Raw genomic sequence first — 12,713 nt, forward strand, 5'->3', positions numbered from 1 at the left:
ATGTTAACATTATAATTTTAAAAAAATAGATGGAGGCAGGCCTCTCGTCTCTCTGTGTGCCTTTTGGTGGTAAGGGTCTATTTTAGGGATTCTAAATATTTCCAGTTCTTGGCGCTCAAGGAAAACTCTAAGACAGACTTTTGGTGGTTAGTGTTTTGTTTTGTTTTTTGTGGAGACAGAGTCTCACTGTGTCGCCCTCAGTAGAGTGCTGTGGCATCACAGCTCACAGCAACCTCCAACTCCTGGGTTTAAGCGATTCTCTTGCCTCAGCCTTCCAAGTAGCTGGTACTACAGGTGCCCAGCACAACGCTCAGCTATTTTTTGGTTGCAGTTGTCATTGCTGTTTAGCAGGTCAGGGTTGGAATTGAAGCCACCAGCCTTGGTGTATGTGGCTGGCACCCTACTCACTGAGCTGTGAGTGTGAGCCATGGTTAGTGTTTTTTAATTGACTTGCTTTATGTTCTGCTCTGTAAAATCCTAGATTTTCTGGTTTTCTCAATGCCTGGAAATGGGGCTGATGGGAGATCACTAGTGATGTCACCACAAGTCTGAGTCTGAAGCCCAAGTTTCATTTTGGGCTTGGGTTGATCTTGGGGCAAAATGCTCTGTTCACTTCTAGGGGTGTCCAGCCTGGGGCCTGTGGGCCACATGCAGATTATGTGAGGACTATTTTGCTTCTGTGTGGTGTCAGATGCCATGAAAATTATGCACGGACTTATTTGTTCTCACCAGCTTGTGTTAGTGTTTATATATTTAATGTGTGGCCCAGGGCAGTTCTTCTTCCAGTGTGTAGCAGAGAAGAAAAAAGGTTGGACACCCTCGAAGGTACCTGCGAGTAGATTTGTGTTTCTTTTTCTTTGCCTAAAGGAGATAGATTATTGCTATCAGGAACTAAATGTGATTTATACAGGCTTGCAGAACATGGAAGAGGGTTTCTTTCACCTTTAATATTTAACATTGCGGTAGTATCAGAGACCGATATTTATTCATTTGCTATTATGCAAAGCTTTGTGTGGATTATCTCATTTAGTGTTTCCAATGTCCATGACTTAGTCAGTGATATAATCCTATTTAGGTAAGAGGGGAAAAAAGAATTAAATGTAGGAGGTTCCAAGTCTTGGAGCCAGCAGTCAGCTCGGATTGTCTGAGTTCAGAGTCTGCAGTTGGTTGTTGTGAAACAGTCTTGTATGTGGAGTGGAAAAAAAATACAAATGTACATATAGTTTAAGAATGAATAAGTAAAAAAGAGCTCCAGGTTCAGATGGCATCTCATTAGTCAAGATGGTGAGGCGAGATCGTCTGAGTCTGGGGTCCTCAAACTTTTTAAACAAGGGGCCAGTTCACTGTCCCTCAGTCCGTTGGAGGGCCGGACTATAGTTTAAAAAAAAAAAAAAACTATGAACAAATTCCTATGCACACTGCACATATCTTATTTTGAAGTAAAAAAACAAAGCGGGAACAAATACAATCACACCGCCGCATGTGGCCCGCGGGCCGCAGTTTGAGGACCCCTGGAATTTTTTATATTGCTAATGGATTGATATGTAGGCTCCCTGGAAGATATATTTAGTATCAGGGATTTCTGTTCACTGCTGTAGGAGCATTTTGTCCTTTTTCGACATGAAGACTGATTTTGCAAACACTTTGATCTTACTTTTCTGCTGTCCCCTCTTGGCCTGTCCATATGGATGGGTAATTTCAAAGTCCTTCTCACTTTTATGTGTTGCATGAAACTTCCCCAGACCAGAACTACTGTTCTCTCCCGTCTCCAATTCTTCATCATATTTGTCTGCATGTGGGTTTTGTGTTTGGAGAATGGAGTTATCCTCCTTTATCATTTAAATTGTCTGATATTATTAATGTTTACACTTACACATACTCCAAAATACGTAGCTCCTACGCTCACCCAAAGTACATGCTCCCCTCATTCATGTGTTGGTCAGTTATTATAATGGCCCACGAGTGATTTAGTCTGAGAAATAAAAAAGGTCCTTAAGCTAAGAATCTAAGCCTTAGACCAATGGGGTTAATGGTTAGTAGACCTTTGGAATTTCTGACCTGTAAATTCTCTGTACATCTTCTTACATAAATTATGCTTTTGGGAGTTTAGAATCGGTCGTTTTAGGTTATGTTAGGCAGTCTCAGGGTTATGAACAAGATAGGTTCTGTAGGTTTGTTCTTATGTTGAATTTGTACATAAGTTGGAACAGGCACATTTGCGTTGCCTGGCCTGCATTTGTAAGTGTGAGTTGTATGTTAGTCAGATGTTTGTAACTCGAAGACTGCCTGCACTCATTGAAAATTAGACAGAAAACAGAATTATTTAGCAAAGGTTCAAGATCACCTGGTCCTTGTTCTGGACAAAGTCCTTTGCCTTTGAAAAGCCTCTGAAAGGCATTCTCTTGGTATGGTGTGATGTTCAGCTTGAACATTATGTACAAGGGTATTCCAGAGGAGAATAAGCAGTGGGGTGTGTGTGTGTGTATGGAGAGATTTATTACAAGGAATTGGCTCATGCAGTTATAGAGGTTAGTAAGTCCAAATCTCTGGGCCAGTAGGCTTACAACCCAAGAGAGGAGATGGCACAGTTTTAGTCTGAAGGCCAGATGGTAGGAGACCAGGGATAGCCAGTGTTCCAATTCCTCAGCAGACTGGAGACCCAGGAAGGAAAGCCCTGGTGCAGATGACACCTGAAAGCAGTCTGTAGGAGAATCCTTCCCTGCTCAGGGAGGCTGGTCTTTCTGCAGGAGAATCCTTCCTTGCTCAGAGAGGCTGGTCTTTCTGCAGGAGAATCCTTCCGTGCTCAGGGAGGCTGGTCTTTCTGCGGGAGAATCCTTCCTTGCTCAGGGAGGCTGGTCTTTTTGCCGGAGAATCCTTCCCTGCTCAGGGAAGCTGGTCTTTCTGTGGGAGAATCCTTCCCTGCTCAGGGAGGCTGGTCTTTCTGCGGGAGAATCCTTCCCTGCTCAGGGAGGCTGGTCTTTCTGCAGGAGAATCCTTCCCTGCTCAGGGAGGCTGGTCTTTCTGTGGGAGAATCCTTCCTTGCTCCGGGAGGCTGGTCTTTCTGCGGGAGAATCCTTCCTTGCTCAGGAAAGCTGGTCTTTCTGCAGGAGAATCCTTCCTTGCTCAGGGAGGCTGGTCTTTCTGCAGGAGAATCCTTTCCTGGTCAGGGAGGCTGGTCTTTCTGATCTGTTCTACCCTTCGACTGGCTTAGTGAGGCCCATTACACAGGCTGCCCTGCTCCAGCCTGATTTCATCAATTTAAATGTTAATTTTGTCCAAAAACAACCTTCAAGATGATACCTAAAATCAACCCTCACAATGAGGTTGTGAATTTACTTACTGGCTATCAGGCCATGACTTATCAAAAGGATGGTTTCTGTTTTGGGCTTCAATAGAACTAACACAAACTTGTGTTACTTACCCCCAGGAACTCTTGGGTAACGCCACGGTAATTGTATGTTAAACAAATTCAGAGCTATCAGTAAAAGTACAGCTTTGGAAAAAATATATAGTTTAGAGATGGTACTAGACCAGGGAGATAAGATAGGATATACCCTTGAGTTTCAAAAATTCATAGTGCATTCTGAAAAGAACTAGTGGTCTTTCCCTACAAAAACTGCAGGCTTACATCAGGGATTCTTTGGGAACCTCCCTAAAGTCCAGGAGAGATCTTGATAGGCTAATTTCAGAAAGGTCATAGCCTCTTTAGAAATTGAATGAGCTAAGCATTAAGTATGGTCTTGATAGATTCATTTACCTAAGGGGTAGCGAAGATGAAGTATGAGTGGCCATATTGATTCACTGTAAGTTGAGGGAACAGCTGAGTCAGTCAGAGCAACTAGGAACTAATCACCAAGTGAATCTGTGAGCCGGTGTTTCTTCGTACAAACCTTGTACTGATCAAACATTTCTTTAGGCCTTTACTGAAAATGAATTTTAATATTCAGAGAACATAGAGAGAAATGTGCAGAACTCTCCTATGTGAGTTTTTGTTGAAGATTTATATTGACATCACTAATGATATGTTAACCTTAGTTTAGTTTTGACCTTCAAATGTTACTGTCATGATAAATTTTTTTTTCTTTTTTTTTGTAGAGACAGAGTCTTACTTTACTGCCCTCGGTAGAGTGCCATGGCGTCACACGGCTCACAGCAACCTCCAGCTCTTGGGCTTATGTGATTCTCTTGCCTCAGCCTCCCGAGCAGCTGGGACTACAGGCGCCCGCCACAACGCCCGGCTATTTTTTTGTTGTTGCAGTTTGGCCGGGGCTGGGTTTGAACCCACCACCCTCGGCATATGGGACCGGTGCCATGCTCACTGAGCCACAGGCGCCGCCCATTGTTATGATAAATTTTATAAAACATATGCTACTTCTAGAGTTTTACATGTTGATTAAAACTTTTTTTTTTTTACAAAAAAACCCTTATGCCAAAATAGGGATCGTGTAATATTTCCATCATTTTACAGAAATAGTAATGATTTTTTTGTAGTGAATCTTCTTACCAATTTTTAAGGCATTCATTTAAAATTGCTTACTGTTAGAATAGTAAGGGAATGATCTCTTAATATTTGGTGTGGTTTTTTTCCCCTTGGAAAGTACATCTTAGTTGTAATTTTTTTAATCATTCACCTTTTGCAAATAAATGGTGGCAAAGTGGGTCATATCTTTGTAATTTAGTTATTTTCCACTGTATTAGGAGTTTCCTTCATTGTTTCCATCATTTCTTTCATTGTTTTCAACATGTGTATTCTAAATTCCCTTTCTGTCATTCCTAACATTTCTTTATAGGTGGAATCCTCTGCAGTAGCTACCTCATGGTCCCTTGGCGGGGTTGTTCTGGACTGGTTCTTCATGTTGCCTGGAGTTTTCTGCTGATTCTTCCTCATGAGTGATTTCTTTTATCTGTTTCCTTGCCCTAATTTTCCTTTCACTTCCTCTTGCTCTTTAAGTTCTCGTGCCTGTGGAAGTTGCCGGCGGGTTTAGATGGATTGAACACACGTGACCACTTGCCGTTTTCCCACTGTTTTAGTCCTCCTCTTGGGGTCCAGAAGTCTCTTGCTGACTCCCTGTATCCTCACAGGGGTGATGATAGGCAGATCCCACCAGCCAGAGATGCTTGGAGTCCTATCTCCCCAGACTCACGGTGCCCAGATGCAAGGAAGCTGTTACTCAGCCACCATCTTGCTCCACCTCCCATATCTTTGTAATTTATTGTATGATTTTTTTGCTGTTGAGTTCAAGCTATAATAAAGCTTGGTTCAGATATAGCATAACAATTCTGGGTTAATTACGGTATATAATTTTTGACAGTAGTACAGGGAACTCCAGTGTGTCCTCCATCCACATTCCCCGGTTATTAAAATTTTAGCACATTAGCTGGGCGTTGTGGTGGGTGCCTGTGGTCCCAGCTACTTGGGAGGCTGAGACAAGAGATTCACTTAAGCCCCAGAGTTTGAGGTTACTGTGAGCTGTGATGCCACAGTACTCAACCGAGGGTGACAAAGTGAGACTCTGTCTATAAATAAATAAAATGAAATTATAGCACATTTAATATGTAATTTTATTCCTTCCTTCCCTCCTTTCCTCTCTCTCTACCAAGTCCTTCCTCCTCCTCCCTACATAATTTTTTTTCTGAATTGAGAGCAGACTGTAGCTATAATTCTCCTTTATCCTTAAACACTTCAGTGTATCAGTCATAAGAACAAAGACACTTTAAGGAATTGCATCATAGTCATCAAAATCAGTAAATTAACCTTGATTTAATAACACCGTATTGCTGTTGTCTCAGCGAATGTCTTTTATGGCATAATGGACAGAGAAATGAATGAATAAGTAGTAAGGGTGGAATTTGATCCAGTTCCCAATTCCGGAACACGCACGGCATTGAGTTGTCACATCTCTTTATTCCCCTTCATCTGGAACATTTCTTCAGTTTATCTTTGCTGTTCATTTTTGAAGAGCAAATTACTTTGAGCACATTTCTGAGTTTAAGGCGCAGATGACTTTAAGACTGTCCGTCAGAGTGGCTTTGTCTAATGCGTCTTTGATTGGATAAGTATTTTTCTGGCTTACCATGAGAGATTAAGAACTGTGCAAAACATTTTTTCTCAGCATTTGATCCCACAAAAATTTAAAAAATCTTTTAAAATGTATTTGGCATTTACCATTCGAATTAGAAAAGAGCAGAATAAAGCCAGATGTGACATTTTAACTTTACTACTAAGAATAATTAACCTTAACATACTGGCCCCAGTAACATACAGAAATGTTCATCTCACATATGGGATAAATTAAAATACAGAACTTAAAGAAGTGTCGAAGTGTGATTGGAGGGTTATTCTTTTATGCAGGAAAAATAAATAAAGCAAGATAATTTCTCTATTTAAAAAAATCCTCTCATTTACATACATAAATAGTTGTTCATATTTGTCTACAATACCTGCTTATTATTTGAGATCTCTGTATGTGGTATAAGTGTACCCTCTCTTTAACATAGAATGTCTTTTAGGTGACAGGTTGATGGTGTTCATCTATAGCTCATTTTCCCTTCCTCAGTATCAGCCCCTCCTCAACATAAAGAGTCACTCTTTCCCTTATGACGTGCATTGAACCCATTGGTAAACTCAACAAAATTGAAAACAGTATAAACATGTAAATACATTGAATACACCTTACATAGCTAACATCACAGCCCAGCCAGGCCTCACATTAGCCTATCATAATCAAGTGTTGAGTATCTCAGAATACCGAAAGTGAAAAAAAGGATTCTGTGGGTGTCATTGTAAAATTGAAGGATCATTGTCAAACCCCCGTAAGTTAGGGACAGCCTGTATCACCTTCCCCTAATTCCACCTCTTCCCCATTGTGTTTTTGAGGAAGGAGAATTAAAGAAATGGTACACGATGAGTTTTTTTAACATTATAGAAGTGATATAGGCTAGGTGCGTTGGCTCACATCTATAATCCCAGCACTCTGGAGGCTGAGGCAGGTGGATAGCTTGAGCTCATGAGTTCGAGACCGCGAGCCCACGTCCCTCCCACCCCCACCCCTACCCACTCCCCCATCCCACCCCCGTCTCCACTAAAAATAGCAAAACTGAGGCAAGAGGATCACTTGAGCCCACGAGTTGGAAGTTGCTGTGAGCTATGATGCCATGGCACTCTACCCAGGGTGACAGCTTGGGACTCTGACTCAAAAATAAATAAATAAATAAATGTGATGCAGAGTGCAAAAAATTCAGTCAAGCGCAGACAGTTAAAATCACTTGGAATTCTGTGACTTCAGTGTCATTTGATATGTTTATGATTTTCTTGTCTGCCTGTATAGCTAATGTATATCATGTTCCAGCATATGTCTGATAGCTCATAGTTGTCAGGTCCCAGACACAAGCAAAGGCTGACATAAGTCCCTCCCTCGTGAAGCTTCTACTGATCTGAGAAGGCAGACATTAAACAACTTACAAAAACATGTCGTTGCGGTTTTTGATGGGTAACATACTGGAATTTGTGAAAACCCACAGGGTGAAACCCAATTTCTTAGAGAGAAACCTAGAGACCTCTACGTTACTAAGTATTTTCCTAAGGCCCATTATTAGCTCAATAGCATCCATTGTATAAATGTATCTTAATTTACTTAACTTAGTTTCATACGTGTAGGTTGTTTTCAAGTTTTAGCTATTGTAATTAAAAGTTTATATCCTGGGTGGTGCCTGTGCCTCAGTGAGTAGGGCGCCGGCCCCATATACCGAGGGTAGTGGGTTCAAACCCGGCCTCGGCCAAACTGCAACCAAAAAATAGCCGGGTGCTGTGGTGGGCGCCTGTAGTCCCAGCTGCTTGGGAGGCTGAGGCAAGAGAATCGCTTAAGCCCAAGAGTTTGAGGTTGCTGTGAACCATGTGAAGTCATGGCACTCTACCGAGGGCGGTAAAGTGAGACTCTGTCTCTACAAAAAAAATTGCTTGAGCCCAATTTTTGAGCTCAATTCTTGAGCACAAGAGTTGGAGGTTGCTGTGAGCTCTGACGCCATGGCGCTCTCTCTCAAAATAAACAAAAAAAAATTGGCTTCCCTGTCTGGCGCACCTTTGTGTACTTTTACCAGCAGTGCAGGGATGTGACAGACCATTTCACTGCCCTGTCCACATTGTTGGATATCATTATTTTAATGGAAAAAATTTAGCAATTCGGAAATGTTTGTGGATAGATTTATTTGCATGCATTTTTTTGCAGGCTGGATGGCACCTTGTTTTAGGTTTGTCTATGGTCCACTCATCCTTCTTTAGCAAGTGGCTTATTTACAGTCCATATTCGGCACGGCAGGGTTCATCTTTCTGTTTATCTGGGATTTGTGCTTTAAAGATAACGACTATGGGCACAGGCAAATGTGAGGGAGAAACCCACTAAGTAGAGTGGAAATGATTCCATGTTTGCCTGTCATTTTTTTTTTCATTGCAGAGCCCCAAATTGCGTATTGTGATCACTTCTGTAATTTCACAGTTTTCCATGACGCATACACAGAGGAGGTTTCATCTGCTTTTCTTCCTGATGTTCTGTACTTTCATACCACAGTTTTATCTGTTGTGGCTTGGAGATCACTTTTCCCGTGATTGTTTTTTTTTTGCCGCTTCACGTAATCAGCTGTTATTTCTTGTTTGAAAGAGACCCCTGTGCTGTAGAGTAACTGTGGACTGCAGAGGCCAGTGGGCCCAGGGTGTCCATGTAGCTGTTGGACAGCTATTTGAGGAAGAAGGAAAGTTGGGCCATGGTGGTGGCCACTTGTAACTATTTTTCTGTCTCACTACACACATTAATGTACATCTTCTCTGCTCTCTAAGGAAGGCCCCGAAAGTAAATAGATTTTATAGCAGGTGTGCTCCATTTCTCATTTGCTTAGCAAAGATGCCCTTTTATTCTGGGCATTAAGAGACAAAAATGACAATGGAGAAATGGGAAAAGAAAGAGCTGGCTGGTTGCCTTGATAGAAAAGAAGGCGCTGGAAGTGTTCATAGATGAGTAAACATGAGTGGCACAGGTGACAACTGTGCTGCAGTGATCTGAGCAGACGCAGGTGACACCAGGAGCCAGTCAACGAAAACTCATTTACCGCATTTCTCCAGAAAGAACTTGACTCACGAGAAGGTGCAGAATCTGGATGGAGTAACAAGGTGATGGAAAATTTACTTGTGTTTTATGGCAGAATGCAGCGATCCCTGTGCTGGTATGACTTTGTGAACGTTCTCAGTAATGTAACATTTCAAATGGCTTTTGAAGAACACAATTTTCCTTTAACATTTTACTGCCAGAGAACTGTGTTCTAAAAGCTGGATCTCATCTTCATGCGATGAGGCCAAATGGATTATTAATGAAATATCAAATGAAACTTAGTCTCTCAAACGTTTTTAATGATAACAATGACTTAAGACTTGATCAGAAAGATGAAAAGGAAGATTATTCCTAGTCTGTAGTTTTTTAAATAAATGAAACTATCTCGTGGAGAATATGGTCCCCTTTAAAACAGGTTCAGAGTACAGCAGTCAGGAAATGATTCTGGTTGATTAAAATTTTTCTTCAGCTCCTTATCTTGATTTTTCAAGTAGGGGGAAAAAATGAGTTTTAAGCTTTCACAAAATATTATGGAAATGCCAAAAACCGTAAACAGTAAAAAGCTAACTTTAGGTCTAAGTTGGCAAGTGGCAATTAAGGACCTTCCAGAGTTAATCAGGTGAACATCCTGAATGATCTGACCTACATTAGCCTATCTGAGGACTATTTCTCTTTTCCACATCTTTTCAACTGTGGACTTTCTAGGAATATAAATAATTGATCGATAGAGTAATTCTTTTCCTTTCAATTACTTCTGAGTTTAAGGTCGGAGGGGACTGTAGTATGTTTCAATGCTATTGATGTTGTTTTGTATTTCAAACATAAAAATGTATCTATACTTTATATTTTTACAGCAGACTTTATATTGAAGTAGTGCTGTTCATCCACACAATGCTATTATCGAGTAGTGAACACTCTTTAATTGTGTCAAACCATATGGACCAAAATTAAAAGTGAATTGAACATTTATGCTTATAGAGCAAAGCATGTATATAAAGATGTTTTTGTACAATAAACGTGATATTATACAAAAACATCTTTAATGCATTGGTTTTATTTGACATATAATTGTTCTTTGGGAATATTTTAAATAAGAATGTTTTAATTGCATGGTTAACCTAGCTCTTGCCTATTTCTTTTCAACTTATGCTTATTTTGCATTCCTTAGTATGTATCATTTTCATGTTTTAACAGATTAGCCATTTTATTTTATTGAAATATTCCTTGTCCTTAACTATGAAGCCATTTTTTGAGATGGCACAAAGAATTTCCTATCACAAAAAAAATTGTTCTTTTTTTTTTTTTGGAGATAGAGTCTCACTTTGTTACCCTTGGTAGAGTGCCATGGCATCACAGCTCATAGCAATCTCAATCTCTTGGGCTTAAGCAATTTTCTTGCCTCAGCCTCCCAAGTAGCTGAGACTATAGGTGCCTGCCAAAACAATGGGCTATTTTTTAGAGATGGGGTCTCGCCCTTGTTGAGGCTGGTCTTGAACCTGTGAGCTCAAGCAATCTGCCCGCCTTGGCCTCCAAGTGTTGGAGTTATAGGCATGAGTCACTGTGCCTGGCCCCCTATGGCAGAATATTAACATTAAATATTATTACTTTGGAAATATCACTTTAGGCCAGATGATGTGCTTCACATCTATAATCTTACACTCCTCCAAGGCAGGTGGATCACCTGAGCTCAGAAGTCTGAGACCAGCCTGAGCAGTAGTGAGACGTGGTCTCTACTTAAAGTAAAAATCAGTACCCGGACGTGGCTACTTGGGAAGCTGAGTCAAGAGAATTGTTTGAGCCCAAGACTTTGAGGTTGCTGTGAGCAAGGCTGCCATGGCCCTCTACCCAGAGCACTGGGTAAGGCTCTGTCTTGGGGTAAGAAAAAAAAAAGAAAGAAAGAAAAGAAATATCACCTTAAAAAAAATCACACTATGGGCTGGGTGAGGTGGCTTACACCTATAATCCTAGCACTCTGGGAGGCCGAGGAAGGTGGATTGCCTGAGCTCATAGGTTTCAGACCAGCCTGAGCATGAGGGAGATCCCCATCTCTAAAAATAGCTGGACGTTGTGGCAGACACCTGTAGTCTCAGCTGCTCTGGAGGCTTGAGTCCAAGAGTTTGAGGTTGCTGTGAACTATGATGCCACAGCACTCTGCTGAGGGCAATAATGTAAGACTCTGTCTCGAAAAAAAAAAAATCATACAGATCTATTTGAAGAATAAAAAACAGCTTTTTGCTTGTATTGTGATGCTCTAAAAAGAATGCTTACTGATAAATATTGTACTTCCAAAAATTGAGACAGCTGACATGCTAAATCCCCAGATTCCTTTTTACATTTGTTTTATTATTATCCTGTTAATTTTAGTTCTTATTAGAAAATTTCAAAAACTTGGTAGGATACAAAGAAAACAGTTGAATTCTACCCACTTTCAGGCCCTCTGCAATAGCCAGCTTTATTTGTGTAATTGGACCTTTTTTACAGGCACAATTCTTTTTAAAGGCTATATTACATTCAGCCTAATGTCCCATAATAAGTCTTAACATTCTTCAGTTATTATTTGACAATTGAAGCTTGAATGACTCTGTGGATTCTGGAGAAATATGTAAAATTTAGGACTAGATGTAGCATGCACTTTGGATTCAGAAAGCCTGTGCCTTGTCCGCTATGTGGTTGGAAATGCCGGCTTGAACTGGAGTTCTGGCCTCAGTGGTCTGAATACGGCCCATGGAGTGGTGGTGATGTGGGCCCTGGTAGGATTGCTGAAGAGAAACTCCCAAGGCAGAGCGCTTCTTCCTCCAGGGTGCCACGTTTCCTAATAACGTCACCTCTGCATCTCCTTAGCTTATCCATTCAGTTTTCATTTCTTCTTCTGTTTTAGGGAAAGAAACAAGAACTTGTCACCTCTGCATCTACTTAGGTTATCCATTCAGTTTTCATTTGTTCTTCTATTTTAAGGGAAAGAAACAAGAATTTGTACATCCCGAATCTGTTCTACTTTAAAGCAGTCATCTCCCATATGTGGTGGCTGGAACTATGAAACTAAAACTTGATATACAAGTAACTAGTTAAACAACATTATTTGGATGCTATACTTGGTACCGTATTGTGGAAAATTTCCTCTGATGTTATCTCCACTTGATCTCATGGATGGTGAAGGTTCAAACTCTTTAGTGCCTCTGAACCTAAATTCCTTTTCCTGCAGACCTGTATCATCAGGATTTGCAATACACCATCAGTGAATATTAAACTAGTCAAAACACTGGCAATTTGTAATGAAAAAGAAAAAAAGGAGGCAAATGAATTACACTGGTTTGTTTGTATTCCTGTTGTTGCTGTTTTTCTCTTGTGGTTTAGAATATATAAACAGACAGAAAAAGACAATCCCAAATCTCTAGGCATCTACACGTCACCAGTCCTCTCACAACATCTTTTCCCTGTATTTCTCCAATCTGGTGGAGGCTTGTTTCCATATTGAATTAAGTGCCACATAAAAATATTAACAGCTGGTTCCAGGAATCATCTGGAAGGGCTACAGATGCCCTGTTGTGGAACTTTGCTGGAAATATTGTGCCTGTTCTGATTAAAGAACTGCTGTCTTTAAAAACAACTGAGAGA

At 40.7% G+C, this 12,713-nt stretch overlaps 1 protein-coding gene across 21 annotated transcripts in view; it reads left to right on the forward strand.

Moving 5' to 3' along the window:
* The window catches only part of PARD3 (par-3 family cell polarity regulator), a 760,426-nt gene that overhangs the window by 474,923 nt on the left and 272,790 nt on the right, over positions 1–12,713 (forward strand). The window lies entirely within an intron of this gene.

The sequence above is a fragment of the Nycticebus coucang genome, chromosome 20 (assembly GCF_027406575.1).
Source record: "Nycticebus coucang isolate mNycCou1 chromosome 20, mNycCou1.pri, whole genome shotgun sequence".
Classification (NCBI taxonomy): Eukaryota; Metazoa; Chordata; class Mammalia; order Primates; family Lorisidae; genus Nycticebus; species Nycticebus coucang.